The 22,070-nt window shown below is 49.1% G+C and overlaps 1 protein-coding gene and 1 pseudogene across 3 annotated transcripts in view; one reads left to right on the top strand and one right to left on the bottom strand.

The window, feature by feature from the left end:
• TMEM51 (transmembrane protein 51) overlaps positions 1–22,070 on the top strand; it is a 66,801-nt gene that overhangs the window by 19,955 nt on the left and 24,776 nt on the right. The gene's annotated exons all lie outside the window — the stretch shown is intronic.
• Positions 19,995–21,103, bottom strand: LOC129007920 (mitochondrial fission factor-like; annotated as a pseudogene).

Here is a 22,070-nt window from a genome sequence, read left to right as displayed (position 1 = left end):
ACAGCAGGAACTACCACAGCTGATGAATCAGTCCTTGCCGGGGAACCTCCTCCTTGAACCCACAGGTGGTTTCTGGCGCTCTGCTGGGGGTTCGCCGACTCTCTTGACAGGACCTTCTAGCAGAAACAGATGTGGTCCATCCCAGCAACCCCTTGCTCGATCATCAGCTGAGAACTTAATAAAAACAGATTCCCAGGCCCCAGCCCAGGCCTGCGGAGTCAGACTTCAGCAGTGGGACTCAGGAATCAGATTTTCAAACAAGCTCTCTAGCTGATTAAGATACCTAGCCAGGTTTGGAACTTCTGATGTGTGGAAAAGAAAGTGGACTCTGTCCAGGCACAGTGGCTCACACCTGTAATCCCAGCACTTTGGGAGGCTGAGGCAGGTGGATCGCTTGAGCCCAGGAGTGCAAGACCAGCCTGGGCAACATGGCAAAACTCCATTTCTGCAAAAAAGAAAAAATACCAAAATTAGTGCAGCATGATGACACATGCCTGTAGTCCCAGCTACTTGGAAGGCTGAGGTGGTAGGGTCACCTTACCCTGGGAGGTCAAGGCTGCAGTGAGCCTTGTGCCACTGCACTCCAGCCTGGGCAACAGAGTGAGTGAGACCCTGTCTCAAAAAAAAAAAAAAAAAAAAGGAAGGAAGGAGGAGGGAGGGAGGAAAGAAAAGAAAAGAAAGGAAAGGAAGGAAGGAGAGAGAGAAAGAAGAAAAAAAGAAAAAAGAGAAGAAGGAGAGAGAGAGAGACACAGAGAGACAGAGACAGAAGAAAAAGGAAAAGAAAAAGTAAGTGAACTCTGGGGCTAGACAGCCATGGGTTAGAATTCTGGTTCCACCACGTGCCAGCTTTGTGATCTTGGGCAAGTGACTTAACTCTTTATGATCCTATATTGTCTACAAGAGTTCCTCCTCTTCTATCATTTCACTCTCCACTGTTTCAGTTACCCATAGCCAACTACAATCTGAAAATATTAAATGGAAAATTCCGGAAAGATAGATTCATAAGTTTTAAATTGCATGCCATTCTGACTAGTGTGATGAAATCTCACACTGTCCCACTCTGTCATGCTCCAGACGTGAATCGTCTCTTTGTCCAGCAGATCGGTGCTGTCAACACTACCTGCTCGTTGGTCACTTAAGAGCGGTCTGGGTTATCAGATCAGAAAATGTCATATGTGTTAAGGTCGGGTGCTGTCTGTTGTTTCAGGCATCCACTGGGGGTCTTGGAATGTATTCCCCGAGGATATCTACTCAGCTATTAAATGGGCTCAATGCCTACCTTTTAATGGAGGGTTGTGGGAACCGAATGAGGCCATGTGTAACAAACTTCTGGCAGATGAAATATTATTGTGCTTAATCCAGTTAATAGTTGTGCCTAGACATGCCTAGGGAGTAGGTCAGATGTGCCCAGCATCTCCTCTTTCTACTTAGGAATCTCGGGTTTAACCTGATCATATTCTTTTTTTTTTTTTTTTTTCTGAAACGAAGTTTCACTCTTGTTGCCTAGGCTGGAGTACAGTGGCACAATCTGGGCTCACTACAACCTCTGCCTCCCAGGTTGGAACGATTCTCCTGCCTCAGCCTTCCAAGTAGCTGGGATTGCAAGCACACACCACCACACCCGGCTAATTTTTTGTATTTTTAGTAGAGATGGGGTTTCACCATGTTGGCCAGGCTGGTCTCGAACTCCTGACCTCAAGTGATCCACCCACCTCAGCCTCCCAAAGTGCTGGGATTACAGGCGTGAGCTACTGCGCCTGGCCAAACTAATAGTATTCTTAACACAGATTGTTTTCCTGCCATCATGAAAACTAGACTTGCTTTAAAGTCTTTAGAGTCTCAGTTCATATTCCAGGCATTGTTTTATATAAATATCATCTGTTTATTTTTTCTTTAAGCAAATTTCACAAACTCCGTCTAAAAAAAAAAAAAAACACAAACAAAATTCATCTGTCAAAGAAGAGCCTTTCAACTTCCAGTTCTGTTTATCTAAAAACACCCTTTCTTCAACCTGGAATCTTGGACATTTTGCCACATGCTGAACATTTCTATGAATTTCTTTCTGTGTCTGTGACCTTGACATTAGTTGTCACCTTAACTAGGTAAGACGGTTGTGGTCTGCATGAGTAGAACAAAGCTACTTTTTCAAGAAAGCAAGTTGGAAGGTTTCATAACACCTGCTCTTCAATGGGTCAAGGCAGTGCTCCGGGGCCAGGCCATCTGATAAAGGGAGTGGTAACTTTGAAATGTGGCTTATAAAGAAGCTGTTTATTTCCACAGCAAGCGAAAGCAGCAGTAAAGAAAACAGGGTTTTGCAGTTCCGCTGGAAGGAGGATGGGGAAGGTCAGAAATCAGGGCGGGACCTTCGACAGCAGCTGTCAGCACTGGGCAAAGGCTGAGACAGGTGAGCATTGGACATCTCTGAATGACATGCAGGGTTCTGTGCCTTAGACACACTTCTGTAGCCTTCATTGATAGAATCCCATCATTTTCCTTTTTCTTTTTCAGATGGATTTCACTCTCTTGTCCAGGCTGGAGTACGGTGGCTTGATCTTGGCTCACTGCAGCCTCTACCTCCTGGAATCAAGCAATCCTCCCACCTCAGCCTCCCGAGTAGCTGGGACTATGGACACGCTGCCACCACGCACAGCTATTCTTTAGTTTTTGTAGAAATCGGATCTTGCTATGTTGCCGAGGCTGGTCTCAAATTCCTGGGCTCAAGTGATCCTCCTGCCTTAGCCTTCCAAAGTGCTGGGGATTACTGACATGAGTCACCACACCCAACCCCATCATTTTCCTATATCGGTCTCAACTCTGAAATGTTTCAACCTGGAGACCTAGGCAAATTTCATTCGTTACTTGAGATTTTCTTATGTCAGTAAAGGGCTCAGGTTGCCATACAAATATCATACACTGGGTGGCTTACACAATAGGAATTTATTTTCTTGAAGTTCTGGGGGGTGCAGTTTAAGACCCAGCAGTGTTCAATTTCTGGCGAGGGCTCTCTTCCTGGCTTGCAGATGGCCGCCTCCTGACTGGGCCCTCACATGAACTTTCCCTGATGCACGTGTGCAGAGAGAGCTCTCTGGAATCTCTTTTTGGAGGGCTCTAATCCCATTAGACCACCTTCATGACCTCGTCTAACCTGAATTACCTACCCAAAGCCCTATCTCCTAATATGTTGGGAGTTAGAGCTTCAACATATGAATTTTAGATGGGCACAAATATTCAGTCTGTAATAGCTCCCTACCATCCTTTTGGTTGCTGACACTAAAATCCTCTGTCCCCTTCATCTCTCTTGCCTGAATCAAACTCATCACAAGTTTTTCTCCATTTGTCAACTTTGACTCTAAACTAGGGCCGTAGGTCAGGTGCAGTGGCTCACGCCTATAATCCTAGCACTTTGGGAGGCCGAGGCGGGTGGATCATCTGAGGTCAGGAGTTCAAGACCAGCCTGGCCAACATGGCAAAACCCCATCTCTACTAAAAATACAAAAATTAGCTGGACGTTGTGGCAAGTGCCTGTAATCCCAGCTATTCGGGAGACTGAGGCAGGAGAATCGCTTGAACCTGGGAGGCAGAGGTTGCAGTGAGCCAAGACCATACCACTGTACGCCAGTCTGGGCAACAAGAGCGAAACTCCATCTCAACAAATAAATAAATTAAATAAAGTAAAATAAACTATGGCTGTAACCTCCTAAGTGGTTTTCTGTTCCCCTTCTATCTTGCACATCCTCCAAGGTGATTTCTGCCTCAGGGCCTTTGCACTGGCTACCTCTGTGTATTAGTCTGTTCTCATGTGGCTAATAAAGACATACCAGAGACTGGGTAGTTTACAAAGGAAAGAGGTTTAATTGACTCACAGTTCCACATGGCTGAGGAGGCCTCACTGTCATGGCAGAAGGTGAATGAGGAGCAAAGTCATGTCTTACATGGTGGCAGGCAAGAGACAGAGCTTGTGCAGGGGAACTCCCATTTATAAAACCATCAGATCTCATGAGACTTATTCACTACAAGGAGAACAGTATGGGAGAAGCTGCCCCCATGATTCAGTTATCTTCACCTGGCCCCGCCCTTGACACATGGGAATCATTACAATTCAAGGTGAGGCTTGGGTGGGCCCACAGCCAAACCATATCACTCTGCCTGGGACTTCCCCACCTCCCCAGTCTGCTGCCACCTTGTCAGTCTCAGTGAAAATGTCCTTTCTAAAAGCCCTTTCTTGATCACTCTGTCAAAAGAACCCATCCTCCACCTTGACTCTTACATTCTTCTGTTTTCTTTTCTGGACATCTTGTGATAGGTTATCCCTTTACTTGTTTGTCTCTTTCAGGAAAAGAGAAGCTTTGTGAGAACAGGCCTTTGGCTTGTTCACTTCTGTGTTCGTAGTGCCCAACAACCCAGTGGTTGCTCAGTCAATGTTTATTGAAATCAATGAATGAAGTTAACAGAGATTTGTTGAGGCTTCCTGTGAACAGTCCTATGCCCAGTGTTAGAGAAGTCCCAGATAAATATAAAAATCCCCAGAGGCAGCAGTGAGAACACAGGTGTTCAGCCCTGCGTGTTAAACTTTAGTTAGAGAAAGCAGGAATGAAACCAGCACCCTCAGGACGACTCTAAATGGCCAGTAGCAATTGGCTGATACAAACGACATGCATGAACAGAACTCCCCGCTGGCCATGGCAGGAGGCTTCCGGAAGAAAGGGGAACAGAACCGGATGTGAAAGGAGAGGAGGCCTTCAGGATGGGGTAGGGGAGGAGAGAAAGGCAAGACACAGAGAGTGGAGGGCTGCAGAGGCTGGGAGATAGACCCAGGACCGTTTCCCTCCTTGGACACGTTCAGGACATTACCTTGGTCTTCCCCTGAGAGAGAACATGTTTTTCTCTACCCTGGATCATTGGCGCCTGGTACAGGGCCCTGCACAAAGTGGGTGTTCAAGGAATTAAAGAATTCAGGTTGGATGAGGTAGTTCACAGCCTCCCTGTGGAGCTGGGACTTTATCCTGTGGGCTGTGAGGGACACTGAAGTTCTGACAGACACAGTGGCTGGAGGGTTGGCCTGGAAGCTAGGGAAGACTTAGAGGAGTCAGTTATCACCACCAGCCAGGCCTGAGAAGTGAGAAGGAGATGCATGAGGCAGGAAGAATCACTGAAAAGGACTTTGGGAAAAAGAAGCAACATATTTGGGAGCCAACCGAACATGGATGTGGGCAGGAGTTGCAAATGTCTGAAAGGAGCCAGTGGGGGATATTAAGGAGAGAGTCTGGCCAGATGGGAGGCAGCAGGGAGTGGTGGGGATTGTGGCAAAGTGGGGTGCCAGGCCCCTTCCCTAGGACAGAGCCATGACACAGCGCCATGTGAGAATTTAGGCCAGAGACGCCAGATTTTCAAGTTTTCCATGCGAGATCGCCCATGTTCTCAATATTGGCAATTACTCCATATTACATAAAATAAATAACAAACACTTCACAGGCCGAAGAAGACACTTCCATGGGCCAGATATAGTCCTGGAGCTGCCAGTTTGAAACCAGAGAGTTGTGTGTATGTTAGAGGGGTGGAGTTAGGGAAAGGAGAGAATGCCCAACCCAGACCACCAGGAAAGTGATATGTCCTTGCACTGGAATGGGGAAGTCGGGAGGAACCAGGGGCCGGGGAGCATGGGCAGGGAGTGGAAGATGCTGCAGCAATGGGGATGGTCATTTGACAAAAGAGGACACAGACTGAGAACAGCTCATCCCGAGCAAGCAGCTGGATCCCAAAGGCAGTTGGTCACAGACTGGAGGCGGGGCCTGTCTCTGTGGTTAATTGGTGATGGGCGTGCAGTGTCTCTCTGGACCTTCTCTATGCTTCTCTTAAGCATTTGATTGTTTTAGATTTGGGGGATTTTTAAATTTGATTGATTGATTGATTAAGATTGCATGATTTGCACCCGTGTATGAAGCAACTGTAAGAACACTGGTGTTAAGCCTCAGAGAATGGGTTGCAGAATATTTCCCAGGTTATGAGTGGTCACCAACCCCATCCCCATCCCTAAAGAGGAAGCAAGATAAGCCCAGCGCTGTAGCATAACAACCGCGCATAGCATGCCTAACATCATGTGAAGTCTTCTAACCCATACGCGCTGATGAGTCCTGGCAACTCCATTAGGGAGACACCACTTATCAAACCCTTTTCATGGCCCAGCTGAAATAACACACTCAAGTTCACCCAGCCAGGAAGGAAGGAACACAGCTGGGAGTCGAACCTAGAACCAGAATCTTTGACCGTGGCTCAATAATGCCTTGCACAGACATTTAGCACTTTGCTGAGTTGACCCATCAGGCCACATGAGGTCCTTGTGGCTGGAGACCTGTGTGGCCAGGCTGGAGCCTTGCTAGGTGAGCAGGGGTGGAGGAGGGATTCCCTGGGGCAGAGCCAGGAGACAGTCCTGGTGGAGTAAAGCGGTCCCTTCGGTTGCCCATGGAGGCTCTTCCAAGGCTTAACTCCCTTCCTGGTCCTCCCACCCCACCTGTCTCTGTATCCTTGAGCTCGGCCGATTCCTCAGACACCTCTTGGGTCCACACCCCAGGATGAGGGCTCTGAGGCTTTAGTGAGCATCAGGATCACTTGGCTAATTAAAAGCAGATCCTGGGCCTTACCTCGCATTCTGATTCTGTAAGTCCTTCATCTGGCCCAAGAATCTGCATGTTTAGCAGACTGCAAGGTGGTGCTTCCGGGGTCTTCAGATAATGGCTGAGTCTCAAACTGCTGCTCCCTTTGCTTCCTGACCCCCATCTGCTGCTCACCTACCATCTCCTTTTATATACCTCATATACTCCAGTATCATGAGTTAGTACTGGTGGTGTGCCCATTTTACAGATGAGGATACTGAGGCTCAGAAAGTTGAAGCAACTTGCCTAAAACCTTCCAGACAGACCTGGATTTTTATCTCCACTGACTCTAACCACCTTGCTCTACTGCCTCTGCTAAATCGGCATTGGTCCCCTGGAGGTCCCTTAGCAGAGAGTTTAGAGGAAGGACTGAGACTGGTGCGATTTAGCAGCATGTTCAATGGGCATGAAACCTGGTTGATGCCTTGGCAGCCAGAACTTTCCTTGTGTTATCTCCATGGGCTTTTAGCCCTCATGTGAACAGCTGACATCATTAGTCAGAACAAACCATCCAGAATCGGTTCAACTTTCAAAGCTAAATGGGAATCAAAATGTGGAGTGACTCAGGGACTGCTCATTAGGAAAACTGATTCCTCTGTGAGTCAGAGCAGATCTTATAACCTCCAGGGGCTTGGCATCTGGACATGGCTCTTAAAAGAGAACAGACTGGGGAATCGCACCCCAGTTTGGCAGCTGTGGCACCTGGACAGGTGATTAAAATAACACTTCTACCTGTGACCCAGCAATTGCACTTCTGGATATTTATAGAGAGAAAGGCAAACATCTGCCTTTTTCACACAGACTGGTACACAGAGGTTCATAGCAGCATTATGCCTGACATTATGCATTTCCTCTAGTGGAGGAAACATCCCAGCTGTCCATCAGCAGGCCAACAGCTAAACAAACTGATACAGTCACACAGCTAATGGCTACTCAGCAAGTTAAAGGAAAGGAAACGGGATACAGGCCACACCATGGGTGAGCAAAGGAAGGCAAACGGAAGAGCACTTTCTGGGTGATTCCACTTCCATAAACTTTTGGCCGGTGCAGTAGCTCAGGCCTGTAATCCCATCACTTTGAGAGGCCGAGGTGGGAGGATCACTTGAGCCCAGGAGTTCAAAACCAGCCGGGCAACATGGCAAAACCCTGTCTCTACAAAAAATATAAAAATTAGCTGGCATGGTGGCGCACGCCTGTAACTTCAGCTACTTGGGAGGCTGAAACGGGAAGGATGGCTTGAGCCCAGGAGTTGAAGCTGCAGTGAGCCAAGATCACGCCATTGTACTCCAGCCTGGGTGACAGAGCACGACCCTGTCTCAAAAAGCAACACAAACAAATGCAAAACCTTCTAATACAAGCAAAACTAACCGCTGGTAAAATAAGGCAGAAAGGCAGACTGAAAGAAGGTATGCACATATGAGGGAACTTTCTGGAGTCACGGAAATGTCTTTTATCTGGGCAGTGGTTACATGGATATATACAGTTCTCAAAAGTGCATCTAAGTGTACACTAAGATCTGTGCATTTTACTATATATAAACTGCATCTTAAGTAAACAAATAAGTAAAGGGCAGATGCCTCTGCCCCAGCCCTGGCAACTGAGTCGGCGTATCTAGGGTGTGGCCCATGAGCATCTCTATGCTCAGCAAGTGCTGAGTGTTGATGCCCAGCCTGCGGTGGGCACCACCAGACACTAATTGCTAAAGTCTCTTCTAGCTTTAGCAGGATGGTTGAGTCTTTGCAGCTGTCGAGCATTTACCATTAGTCTGTTTTTAAGCATAAACCTAATTGCGGTCAAAGTCTGGTCCCAGGGCTGTCTCCTGATTGTCAGCAAGACCAGCTCTAAGCTATGGACAAAGCCTCCTCAGTCACCGGGCAGATCCTGGCCATGTGCCGGGCATCACAGGGCCCGCCGTGCTGGGAACAGAGGCCAGCACTCACTTGCAGGGCTGCAGACATACATCAGGCATTGGGCGTCGGGCAGAACCAGACAGGCACTCTGATCAGGTTCTGTCTCCCTGGAAGCCCTCCAGATGATTTTGGCTGTGTGCTGAGGAGCTATTGTGTTATAGACACTGTGCTGGTTGTTTTGGGTGCAGGTTTAATTATATGAGCGGATGCATTGTGTAGTTCTTAGGGGCTGGAGCTCAGAGCCCCCCACTTCTCCATGATTGCCTATGTTTCTCTGTATAAGTGACCTAACCTCTCTGAGGCTCAGCTCCTCTTCTATAAAATGAAGACAGTGGCTGTACTTCTTCCCTCACAGAGCCTTTAGCATGGGGAGCATTTAGAAAATGTGGGCCATTATTATCTAATTTAATCCTTGTAATAACCCTATAGGCAAGGTGCGATTCTTATCTGCAGAGCAAAAACCGAGGCTCAGAAAGGTCAAGTCCCTCGCCCACGGTCATACAGCTAGAAAATGGAGGAGCTGGGATTGAAACTTGGGTCTGCTCAATTCCTACCTCTGTTCACTGCACCGTGCTGTCATCAGCTTTGTGGGATGGGGATCAATGCAGAAGACCCCCCGCAGACTGGACGGAGAATCCATCGCTGGCTGAGTGACAGCCTGTCCTTCCAGAAGGCTGTGTGCACTGGTTCCAAGAGTGATTTCACATCCCTCTTCTACCAGCTGTGGGACCTTGGACAAGTTACTTAATGCCTCAAGCCTCAGTTTCTTCATCTTTAAAATGGGAGTGCTAATACCAGCCTTAACAGGCTACAGTGAGGATGGAATGAGTCAATAGGTGTAAGGCGTATAGAACGGCACCCTGAACACTGTAAACCTTTCGTACTTGTCAGCTGATATTTGCTGTCATCTGCGAGGTCACACACCTCTCTAGGTTTGTAACTGAGCTGGGTGGGGCTCCAGGTTGCAGTAGGATGGGAAGTTGTCCTTCATGCCTTTGAGGAAGTGACAGGATAGCCTCCAGGTGGCATGTGGCAACAGGTGTAGCAAAAAGCCTTTTTGAACTACGTCCAGGGACTCGTAAGCTCTAAAATGAAACCGTCTTTTGGATTCTCTCATTTTTAAAAACTCAAAGCCTCGTTCCCAGGCTTCAGTTCCTAACCATCTTGCTTTACTCCCTTTCAAGAGATTCGGGCTGATGGTTACAGTCATGTCTAAGTAAACGATGAGCTTCCCACCCCACTGCCCTGGTTCTCGGGTCATGGCAGCAGGTTCTCGACCAGACGGGGCTCAAGGTGGACAAACAACCTTTCTGTTTGTCTATTTTGTATGCTTGCTTTAGTGTGTTGCCTGTGTTGTGGGAACCACAGCATGGGTTTCTCAAGCTGCTCTGTTTTCTTTGGGTTGAAAACAAAAATAAAAGGTGAACCATCAAACCGTGACGTCTGGCTGCCTGCATGAAACTCCATGAGGGCTGGTTTCTAAATTTAAAATGTGTGACTGGCCGGGAGCAGTGGCTCACGCCTGTAATCCCAGCATTTTGGGAGGCCAAAGTGGGTGGATTATCTGAGGCCAGGAGTTCGAGACCAGCCTGACCAACATGGCAAAACCCTGTCTCTACTAAAAATACAAAAATTAGCTGGGCGTGGTGGCAGGTGCCTGTAATCCCAGCTACTCAGGAGGCTGAGGCAGGAGAATCGCTTGAACCCGGGAGGTGGATGTTGCAGTTAGCCAAGATTGTGCCATTGCGCTCCAACCTGGGCAACAAAAGCAAAACTCCATCTCAAATAAAATAAATAAATAAATAAATAAATAACTGCACTAGGCTGAAAGCAGAATGGCAGTACATAATAGAGCATCCCTTCTGGAGTCAAATCCCCGCTCTCTTCTTGGCTGCATGACCTTGAGAATGTGTCACTCTTCCTCTGTGAGCCTCAGTCTCCTCATCTGTAACATGGACATAGTCATGGTGCCTGCCCAATCGGACTGTTGTAAGATCAAGCAGGCAAGCTTTTGGCACAGCGTCAGCAAGCCTCAGCTTATGTGATCATCCGTATACCAGGACCACTCCGAGTTGAGCTGTTCAAGCTCCAGGTCTCTGGCCAACTGGCAGTGTGACCTTGAGCAAATAATTCACCTCTCTGAGCTTCGGGTTCCTCATTTGCAAAACTGAGGCCCAGTGTTCTATCTAAATGGATTGTCCTGCATATTAAATTCTGGAAATAACTACCTAAGGCAGCTTGGAGCAAGAAAGAGGACAGGCAAGAAGGGCCATAGAAGGAAAGTACTGGATCCCCAAAGCTGAAAGGTTATTTACCTGGTGGCTGTGAGGAGGGAAGGCCAGCCTGACAGAGGACACAGAAATATCCACTGCTTCTTTTTTTGGGGGGCGCAGAATCTCGCTCTGTCACCCAGGCTGGAGTGCAGTGGTGTGGTCTCGTCCCACTGCCACCTCCGCCTCCTAGGCTCAACTGATTCTCCTACCTCATCCTCCATAGTAGCTAGGATTATAGGCACCTGCCACTACACCCAGCTAATTTTTGTGTTTTTAGTAGAGACGGAGTTTCACCATGTTGGCCAGGCTGGTCTCAAACTCCTGACCTCAAGTGATCCTCCCGCCTCAGCCTTCCAAAATACTAGGATAACAGATGTGAGCCACCACGCACAGCCAATGGCTTCTAAATTTGAGTAGCCCCAGCATCTTCCTTGTTGGACTTGTTTTATGTCTGCTGGTAGAATCAACACTCTTTGGGAACATATGGATCTATGGACTTTGCTTAAACAGATTCTGAATCCAAGATGGCATTTACCAAAAAAGCACACAAGGGATAAATACCCCCAACAGCAGAATTCTTTATTTTATAGAAGCATTCACTAGGAAATTCCTTTCAATGTTATGCATCCCTCATGTGTGTAATATGCTACTTGATTTACAAATAAGGCATCCTGCAGAGGTAAAGAGTTCAGTTATGGGAGCGAGATCACTCCCCACCCAGCCCCAGGTACCCCGATTCTGCCAATTACCAGCTACAAAACTTTATGTCCCTTTGCCTCCATTTCCTCATTTGTAAAAGGGAGATTATCGTACATGGTATCTATCTCACCTATAGGTCGCATGAAGAATAAACAAGATAACTATAGATAACATGAAGATAATTCTTGTAAAGAAAACTTACTACAACATAGAAAAGACACAATATATGTAGCTAGTATTCCTTCCAATACTATTTTCTGAGTGCCTTCTATATGTTTGGTGCCATCTGCCCTGTGTCTGCCTTCATAGAGCTTACACCCGGGTTGTGGGCTACGGACATAGAAACAGGCAACAAATAACATAAACAAACAAGATGGTTACATGTTGTGGTCATAGCTATGTCCAAAACCAGCAAGATGCTGAGACAGAGCACTGCATGGGCAACTACTTGCAAATGTCTGGTTTGGAAAGCCTCACTGTGGAGGTCACATTTAAGTGACAGATGAGAAGAAGCCAGTGAGAAGGACAGTGGGGCCGCAGCCGCTCATTTCAAACATGAAGTTGCACGTGCCTCCTGCGAGATCCAACTTAGCAGGTCCAGGGTGGCCCTGAGTGTCTGCATTTCCTTCTTTCCTTCCTTCTTTCCTTCTTTCCTTCCTTCCTTCTATCTTTCTTTCTTTCTTTTTTTTTTTTTTTTTTTTTTGACGGAGTCTCGCTTTGTCACCAGGCTGGAGTGCAGTGGCACGATCTCAGTTCACTGCAACTTCTGCCTCCCAGGTTCAAGTGATTCTCCTGCCCAGCCTCCCGAGTAGCTGGGACTACAGGCGTGCGCCACCACACCAGGCTAATATTTGTATTTTTAGTAGAGATGGGGTTTCACCATGTTGGCCAGGGTGGTCTTGATCTCTTGACCTCGTGATCCGCCCGCCTCGGCCTCCCAAAATTCTGGGATTACAGGTGTGAGCCACCGCACCTGGCCTTGCATTTCTAACCAGCTCCCAGGGCTGTCGACGCTGCAGGACCACACCGTGAGTGGCAAGGGACTAGCAGAGGGCGGGGGGCAGAGGGTGGATCCAGGTCCAGACGACAGAGTACCTTGAAGGCAAGTGGAGAGTTTGGATTTTATTCTCAGGATAGGAGGAAGCCAGGCAGAGGAGTGACACAACTGAAGTTTGCTTCTAGAAGCTCATTTTGGCTGCTGCGTAAAGACTTGCTGGGGCCAGGGCAGCCACAGAGAGACCAGGTTGGAAACTGATATTGTTGTCCAGGTGACAGTGGCTTAGACAAAGGTGGTAGTGATGGCAGAAGCAGGAAGTAGGTGGATTTGAGACCTTTGGACCGATAATATCAACCACACTTGCTAAGGTGTTAAATAAAGCCATCCATCATAACATAAGATATGTGCTTATCTTAATTTTTAAAAACTCAGTAGTATAGAGTATAGTATAGAGCTCTCAAGCAGGGGTGATCTTGCCCTCCCATGGGACATTTGGCAATGTCTAGAGACATTTTTGGTTGCCCCAGCTGGGGAGATGCTACTGGTATCTAGTAGGTAGAGACCAGAGATGCTGTTACACTACCTACATTGCACAGCACAGCACCCCAAGCAAAGAATTATCTGCCAGCATGTCAGTGGGGTCAAGGTAAAGAAACCTTGGGTAGAAGTACAGGAAGGCAGAAATGTCCCGCCTGCCCCACCCCCATCTGACCCCCCCCACCCCAAAGATAACTACTGTTCCCAGTGTGCGTGAAGGTCCAGACTTTGTTCTGTGCATATACACAGATTTCCCATAAGCCACCTCACCGGTGAAGTAATGCTTGGGAAATGCTCAAAACCTAGGAGCCCTGAGCCCACCATAGGAAAAGACATCTGTTCATTTTGTCAAATCTGTTCTATACCTACCCCAGCGGAAGGTTACTGCCACATTGCCCAAAACTGTATTCATTCTATCAGTTGTGATATTGTTTCTTTTTCTCCAAAGAACTCTCCAAAAATTGCTATCCTTGTGACCTAGGCTGTGAATTGCAGCCTTCTCTAACTGGGACTAACTCATGAAACCTGAGAATTTCAGTGCAGGAAGAAATGTTGGGATAATATAGTCCTACCCAAGTTCTTACTGTACAGGTGGGAAAACTGAGGCCCAATACTTCTTGGAAGTGGGGAAATCGCCTTATAATAAGTAGTCTTTTCTTCATTTACTGGGATATTAATTTCAGATTTTCAGTTTAATACACAGTTATGGCTTATGTTTCTGATTTATTTTTCTTGGTCGTGTCTATATGTGAGGTTGGTTACAAATGGGTGACAAAAGGGACATTCTTAGCCTTGTACTTCCTAAGTGCTGTGACAGGTGGTCTCCAAAAGATGGGAGGAATTTTACCAGTATGTGAACTTGAACCGGAAGACCGGTTGAATCTCTTTTCACTGGCTGAACTGAGCGTCATTTTCACGTGCCCATCTGTGGGTACCACAACTGTGCAGAGGTCAGTTTTGAGTTCAAGCTCACACGTGGAATGCTGCAGCCTGTGGCAATCCTCCCATTATCCATGCTGTCATCCCTTTAAAGGTCCCACAGAGACCTCCGAGTGGAAAGAACCATGTCTACCCCATTAGAACCCCAAGCAAGGACTCTGCAGGTCAGAGAGGCCGACTCCATGGCAGCAATGAGGGCTCCAACAGCTGGAATCCAGTCTTGCCCTCCAGCTACCTGTGCCCTGAGCCCAGGGGAGGGACCCTGCCCCCTCCTCCCACTCAGCCAGTAGAGAGAGGCGGGAGCCTCTTGAGAGGCTTAGGAAGGCACCCTGGGAAGCCTCCCTACTTGCTTTCCCAGACCCCTCAGGTTGGGGGTAAAGGGCATGAAGGAGTCTGGTCTTTGGTTCTTTGGCACTGGGGAGCCATTGAATGTTCTTGAGCAGGGAGTAACCAGATAGAAAATGGCTATTCCAGGAGGATCAAAATGGCAGCAGTGTGCTGGGTGAATTGGATGGACAGGAAAGACAAGGAAGGAAGCCTGGTAGGTACAGTGAGGAATAACAGTCTACCTCAGAATGGCAGCAGTGAAAACAGAAAACGGGGAAGAGATGGGCATTTGTGACGAATGGATGTTTGTGACTTGCCCTGCGTGAGGGAGAGCCAGGGGTCATAGATGACCTTGGTTTTGACCCCAGATGAGGAAAACGGTGCTTCTGCCGATGTGGGAAATGGGCAAAGTTTACTTAGCCTCTCCCAGCCTCACTTAAGATATCTGTAGAATGGGGTTGTGTATTGAGTGGTGGGGAAGATTAAATGAAATTGTGCATGGAAATTAACCCAGGCCTGAGGGGAGTGGCAGGCACTAGGACCATGAAGAGCCTTATGAGCAGGGCTTTATCCTGGGAGGCCAGAGGGAGCCATGGAGGGATCTTGCCTGAGGGTGGGATGGTCACATTTGCCTTTTGGAAGGACCTCTCTGAGAGCAGTGGAGAGAGGGCAGGCCGGGGGGCAGGGAGACCCCAGGGGAGGCCTTTGCAGTCTGTATCCAGGTGAGGCGTGGGGTTGGTCCAGACCAAGCAGAAAGTGGGGCGCCGTCCTGAAGCGGGCGGCTGCCTTGTGTGCCTCCTCCCCTTTGTGCTTGGGGAAACCACTGGGAGGAATGCGAGATGGCCAGCATGTGTCCGGGCAACCCCACTGTGGGGGGCGGGGGTGTGTGACTGATGGGCCATCTCTACACAAACCCTGCACTGGGCCAGCCCCTCCAGCAGCTGCAGGACAGCAGAGGCTGAGTTGTTTGACCAGAGAGGCCACAGCTCTCCAGTGGGAGTGTACGGCCCCAGCCAGAGTCACCCTCCTTCCAACACAGCACCCCCATCCCCCAACCCCCGTCCACCCCTCCCCGAGTCAGATCCCCATCCCCCACTGGCTCCTTGGGGACTGAATCTTAATTCGCCCTGTTCCCACCACTTTGCCCTCATCTCTGCCTCCCCTGTGCTTCCACGGGTCCCCTGCACTTCTGCTCGCTTTTCCCTCATCTGTGCCGTCCATGCCTCTCTGTTCCTTCCGGCCCCTGGCCCCTAGCATGTGGTCTCACTGCGGCTTCTCTCTTTGCCCATCTTGGGCAAGCAGGAGGCTGAGGGCAGAGGCTGGTGATGCCTGTAGGTCCTAGCACCATGCCCGGCCCATGGAGAGGAGATGGAGCCCCAGGGGCTGTCTGCCTGCTCTGTCAATCCCTCTCTGCTTCTTTTCTCCTGTATCTGTTTGCTGGATGTGAATCATAACCTTGACAGTAACGTTTTCAAGGGCAGGCCTGGTTCTTCCACCCTCTATTTCCTGCTAACAGCCCAGAGGCATTCCCACTGTGGTGATTTATGACCCTCTCTACGGGGTGGCGTCTTGTAGGGCAGTGGCCTAGGAGACATTTTCCAACTTGCAGCCCTGGGACTCTGTCCTTATTCCCTCACTGCTGGGGCCACAGCCCTGTCTCAGTGAGTGACCTTAGCAGCCATCCTCAAAACACCCCAGCCAAGGAAAGAGCTCTGATAAAACCCTCAGAGCCTGACTCTCAGCCCCCATTCCCGAGCCCCCACTTTGCAGCTGCCAGCGACCTGACTGTGCAAGCTGAGAGGATGCATGGGCACAGGTGGCATTAGCTGCTCATGCTGTTGGCACCAAGCTGGCCTCAGAAAAGGGGGGGGGGTTTGTTTTACTGTTTTGGTCACTTATTTCATTAAAAAAAATTGATTAGATGAGAATGTTTTTGGCTCATACAACGGAAACATTGCTAGGTCCAGCTGGATTTCTGGGTCCAGTGGTACCCTCTGGAGTTTCTCTGAATCTCCACCTCAGCTGGCGTTAGCTCCCTGCTGGTCCCCTCCTCAGGCAGCCTCTCCCCTTGCGATGACAAGACGGCCACCAGCAGCTCCAGGCTGCATCCCGTCCTTCCTGCAAACCCAGAGGGACAGGGAAGCCTCAGTGTTTCCCCCAAAGCAAAGAACTGAGCCTCACAGGCGCTGCCTGGGCCATAGCCCCGCCCTGCTGGGACACAGAAGAACTGATTGGCTAGGCCTGACCACGCCCAGCCTTAGAACCTGCAAGGAAGAGGCCCTGCCTGGTAGGCAAGCACATGGCATGGCCACCGCATCACCTGAGTGCTCAGCAAGGTAACCCTGGGCAGCCCAGCTCACCCAGCCCAGCATGGCCATACCCCGGGGCCTCCAAAGACCCTTGTTGGGAATCACTTGTGCAACAGGCTCGGATAGCTTTACACTCCAGAAAGACAATAGCATTCTACTTGAAGGGTCTCTGCAGTGACTTCTTTTCTGATAACAAGAAGCATTCCTCAGTTTACCTGTTTGGGACATTCCTATTTGGTGTTAAGCTTTTGTAAAGAGAGGGTGTACCTGTGGGGGACCTGGCACTGGGTCATTTCCCTGAGATGCCATTGCCGTGTCCCCCAGCACCTGGGTGACTGCTACATCACTGCCTGTGACTTCAACTCTCTTCCTTCATCTTACAGCAGGGATGAGATCACAGCCGGGGAGTGTTGGGATGATTCCATTACAAAGATGATGTTTGTTGAATGGATGTCTGGAGAGAGACAGCAGCCAGAGGTCAGCAGCTTTGCTCCTGCCCCTCCAGAGCCCACCCTCACTGGGCAGTACCATCCAACCATCCATGCCCAGCTCATAGGGGGCACCCAGGAAATAGCAGCTGATATTTGGTCACTATATATATTTTTGGAGACAGAATCTCGCTGTGTTGCCCAGGCTGGAGTACAGTGGAGTGATCTAGGCTCACTGCAACCTCCGCCTCCCAGGTCAAGTGATTCTCCCACCTCAGCCTCCCAAGTAACTGGGGTTACAGGTGTCCTTCACCACCCCCAGCTAATTTTTTTTTTTTTTTTTTTTTTTTTTTTTTTTTTTTAGTAGAGACAGGGTTTCACCACGTTAACCAGGCTAGTCTCGAACTCCTGACCTCAGGTGATACACCTGCCTCGGCCTCCCAAAGTGCTGGGATTACAGGCATGAGCTACCACGCCCAGCCATTGTCGTTACCATTGTTATTGTGCTGGTTGTTCAGCCTGGAAGTTTCTCCAGGCTCAGGAAGCAGTCTTGACCCTTGCTGGCCTTCACCTCTCTGGCTGCCTCCATTCCATGCCTAAACCTGTGGAGTTACAATTCCTTAGCTCATCTTTTGGATCTAAACACCCCAGAGGGTAGAGATGATGCTGGCGTAGCTCCTGGCCTGAGGGAACACTCACAGATGTACCAGAGGCTAGGACACCCACCATGGGGCTTTCGGGAGGATGATCTGGGTTTGAATCTGCACAGTGCTGGTTATGAGCCTGTGATCCCCACTCCCTTCCCTCCTCTTACAGCAGGGACGAGACAGCAGCCAGGGAGTGTTGGGATGATTCCATTTACAAAGATGACGTGCAAAATGTCCAGCTCAGTGGCTGGTACCGGGGCAGGGCTCTAGGCCTGTGGGTTAAGATTCATCTGTGGAGCCCAGAGAGGGCAGAGTTCCTGGACGTAAGGCTTCAGGCAGCCCCATGAGCCCTGGATAGCAGGGGCTAACCCAAGGTGGCAGAGAGGCCCTTTCAGCATTCAGCCTTGACCCGTGTCTTCCAAGGCAGGTTGCTTAAGACATTGGTATTTGTCTTTGCTACTGACGGCCTGGGACAACCCCTTGTCCCCTTCCCTCTCTCTGTCATTAGCAAACCTCTGCTTCTGACCTTAGATAAAGGAGTGCTTTGTTCATGGAACTGGTGTGTAGATTAAAAACTCCTTCTTTTAGAGCAGGGCTTGGATTTTAGAGACAGAATTTTAGATGGGTTGAGAGGATGGACTCTGGACTCACTGTCTGTCTCACAGCCGTGTTCTGCTACTTATTAACATGAAGCTTTGGGCAGGCTAAAGAACCTCTCTGGGCTCGAGTGTCTGTGACTCTAGCATGGGATTAGCAGTGGTGGCTGCTTCGTGATGACTTGACGTCATCCGGGCTCAGAGGAAGCATTCAGTGCATGTGAGCTCTTCTGAGCACGATGTGAAGATGCATGCTTTTAAAAACAAAACGCCCTCTGATAAAATGTGTACTCCTCCCAATTTGGAACCTGACACACATTGTCTAGATCCACCTGAAGCTGCAAGAGCCCTGCTGCCAGATACCAGGGCAGGAAATCTTATCCTGGGGGACAGTCCAGGAAAAGCCAGTGAATTCCCTTTAAATTATACAGGATTGTGCCTGTGGCCCTTGTGGTAGGCTAAATAATGCCCCCCTACCCTACCCCCAAAAGATCTACATCCTAATCTTAGAATCTGTGACTATGTACATTACATGGTAAAAGGGCCTTTGCAGGTGTGACTAAGTTAAGGCTCTCGAGACAGGAACATGATCCTGGGTTATCCAAGTGAGCATGATGTAGTCCCAAGAGTTTTTGTGTTTTGTTTGTTTGTTTGTTTGTTTGTTTTCTGAGACAGAGTCTCACTCTGTCGCCCAAGCTGCAGTGCAGTGGTGCTATCTCGGCTCACTGAGACCTCCACCTCCCAGGTTCAAGCAATTCTCCTGCTTCAGCCTCCCCAGAAGATGGGATTACAGGCACGTGCCACCATGTCTGGCTAATTTTTTGTATTTTTAGTAGGGATGGGGTTTCACCGTGCTAGCCAGGATGGTCTTGATCTCCTGACCTGGTGATCTGCCAGCCTCGGCCTCCCAAAGTGCTGGGATTATAGGCGTGAGCCACCGCGCCCGGTCCCCCAAGAGTTCTTATAAGGAGGAGGCAGGCAGGCCGGAGTAAGAGAAGGAGGTGTGGTGACCAAAGCAGAAGCCGGAGGGATGTGCTTTGAAGGTGGAAGAAGGTTCCAGCAGCCAACAAGGGCAGGTGGCCTCTAGAAGCTGGCAGAGGTAAGGAAATGGATTTCTTCCTTGAAGGCTCCAGAAGGAACACAGCCCTTGGTCACCTTGATTGTAGACCTCTGACCTCCAGAACGACAAGAGAATACCTTTGTGTTGCTTGAAGCCACAAAGTTGGTGGCAGTTTGCTATATCAGAAGTGGCTGGGGAAGCAACATGAAATTAACACAGCCCTTCTTGGGGGAGGTGGGTAGCCATTTATCAGGTTTTCACCCGCGTTGAGTCAGCTGAGGAACAGTCACTGGTCCAAGTCGCCCCACCTGGCCCCTGGAGGCCCCTGCTGGGAAGGGCAGCCACCACTGCCATTCCCATGCTAGAGGCACAGACACTCAGGCCCAGAGAGGTTCCTTCATCTGCCCAAAGTCTCACATTAATAAGTAGCAGAGCACGGCTGTGAGATGACTGCTATTTTCTCTTCCTCCTCCTCAGCCTCTGTGTTCCTAGATCACTCATCCTAAATGCAAATATATTTTTCAGTAGTAATTGCTTCTCTGGGGAGGAATTTTTTTTTTGAAGTTTGCAAATCTTTTTATTTCCAGCTGTTGAGACAGTATTTTTGAGAGCTGATGTTACTCTAGTGGCAAAACCAGTGCCAGCTATTAAACAGCCAGAAAGCTGCAGTAATTGAATACATGACCATTTCTCTTTTAGCACGTTCTTTGTTCTCCTCTTCCAGAAGTTGTAGGCGTCTATTTAGTTTGATTACGTGTCGTCTTAGTGAAGCTGCATCTACAACAGTCAGGTCATCCGATGTTCCTTCAGTTGTTGCTTCTGTATTTGAAATGCCATACGTGATGTTGTCAAGATGAGAATTAGAAGTGGCCGGAGCAGACCCACCACGCGACACAGGGAGAGAATCATTTCTGACCAGCTGTCCATTTTGATGAACAGCATTTTCTCTCATAGACCATGCTCTCTTTAGTCTGCCGGCTGCACAGATTTCTTCATTTTCAGGGGTTGTAGGAGATCTTTCTAAATCCAGAAGATCTAGTGGTCTTTCACTTAGCGTAAGTGCATGGGTGGTGTTTTTAGCACCAGGGGTTTGAAGGGAGTTGATTGAATAAGGTCAAGATCTACTGGTCTTGAAAGTGGAATATCTTCATTATTTCTTGCAACACCAACTCTCTCCAGAACCTTCATGATCACACTAGCATCTGGAACTCCTTCTTGGAATCCTTGCTCCAGGTCAGCGTTTGGCAGTGCTACTTTTTTTGTTTCCTTCTTTCTTTCCTTTTCTTTCTTTCTTGTCTTTTCTTTTTTTTCTTTCTTTCTTTCTTTTTTTTTTTTTTTTTGACAGAATCTTGCTCTGTCGCCCAGGCTGGAGTGCAGTGGCATGATCTCCTGGTTCACTGCAACCTCCACCTCCTGGGTTCAAGCGATTATCTGCCTCAGCCTCCCGAGTAGCTGGAATTACAGGTGCCCACCACCACACCCGGCTACTTTTTGTATTTTTAGTAGAGACAGGTTTCACCATCGTGGCCAGGCTGGTCTTGAACTCCTGACCTCGTGATCCACCCACCTCGGCCTCCCAAAGTGCTGGGATTACAGGCGTGAGCCACTGCACCTGGCCGGTGGTGCTACTTTTAACTTTTCTGGGATCCTTATTTGCTGACTAATGCCTTCAGTCTATTCCATTTCTTACTGAATTCGACTGATTTCTGCCATCTCAGCAGCAGTGGGAGAAGGAAATGCTGTCCCACTCACGAATGTGTACTTGCTATTTGGCACGATTTGCTTCTACGCTTCATAGTAAATCCTTTGACTTGCTTCAATGTGCATGTGCTGGATTGAGAGCCACTTTTGTCCCCCTGGGCCCACAGGAGGGTCCCAGTGAGGGCTGCCGCCTGCCGGTTCCCCGGGGCGTTGGGGCGGGTGCTCTCAGAGGCTGTTGACCGACCAGGCACAGCATTGGCGTAGCAGCCCGCAGAGGGCCCCTCTGGGGAGGAATCTGAGAAGCCCACAGAACAGCCTGCACTGTCACTCTGGGGGTTTCTAAATTAGAGCCATTCCAGGTGGCCCATGGAGATACCTCTCCTAGTCCCCAATTGCACTGGCTGCTGGCCCTAGGCCTCCCTCTTCAGGCTGCCACTGCCTGTCTTTGTGGGGAAACTGGCTGTGGTTCCTGCAGTGGGATGGATATGGGCCCTTCTGTCTTGGGATAAACCTCTCAGCAGCTGCTTGAGATCACAGACTGGCACCTAACTTGGAGTTATCATTCACACACCCGGAAAGGCAACAGCCCTGTGGCACTGTTCTCTGGCCTCCCCAGGTTTCCCACAGCAAATGACAAACAACAACAGCTTGCAGTGTGCCTGTCCTGTGCTGGACCTGGACTCTCAGAAGTGGCTGGGGAAGTAGACAGTATTTTCTTTTTCTTTTCTTTCTCTTTTTTTTTTTTTTTTGAGACAGGGTCTCACTCTGTCACCCAAGCTGGAGTGCAGTGGCACGATCTCAGCTCACTGCAGCCTCCATCTCCCAGGTTCAAGTGATTCTTCTGCCTTAGCCTCCTGAGTACCTGGAATTACAAGTGCGTGCCACCACACCCAGCTAATTTTTGTGTTTTTATTTAGTAGAGACAGGGTTTCACCGTGTTGGCCAGGCTGGTCTCGAACTCCTGACCTCAGGTGATCCAACTGCCTTGGCCTCCCAA

Source organism: Pongo pygmaeus, chromosome 1 (genome assembly GCF_028885625.2).
Source record: "Pongo pygmaeus isolate AG05252 chromosome 1, NHGRI_mPonPyg2-v2.0_pri, whole genome shotgun sequence".
Lineage (NCBI taxonomy): Eukaryota > Metazoa > Chordata > Mammalia > Primates > Hominidae > Pongo > Pongo pygmaeus.
The sequence above is the reverse complement of the archived record's forward strand: the minus strand, read 5'-3'. Positions and strand labels throughout refer to the sequence as shown.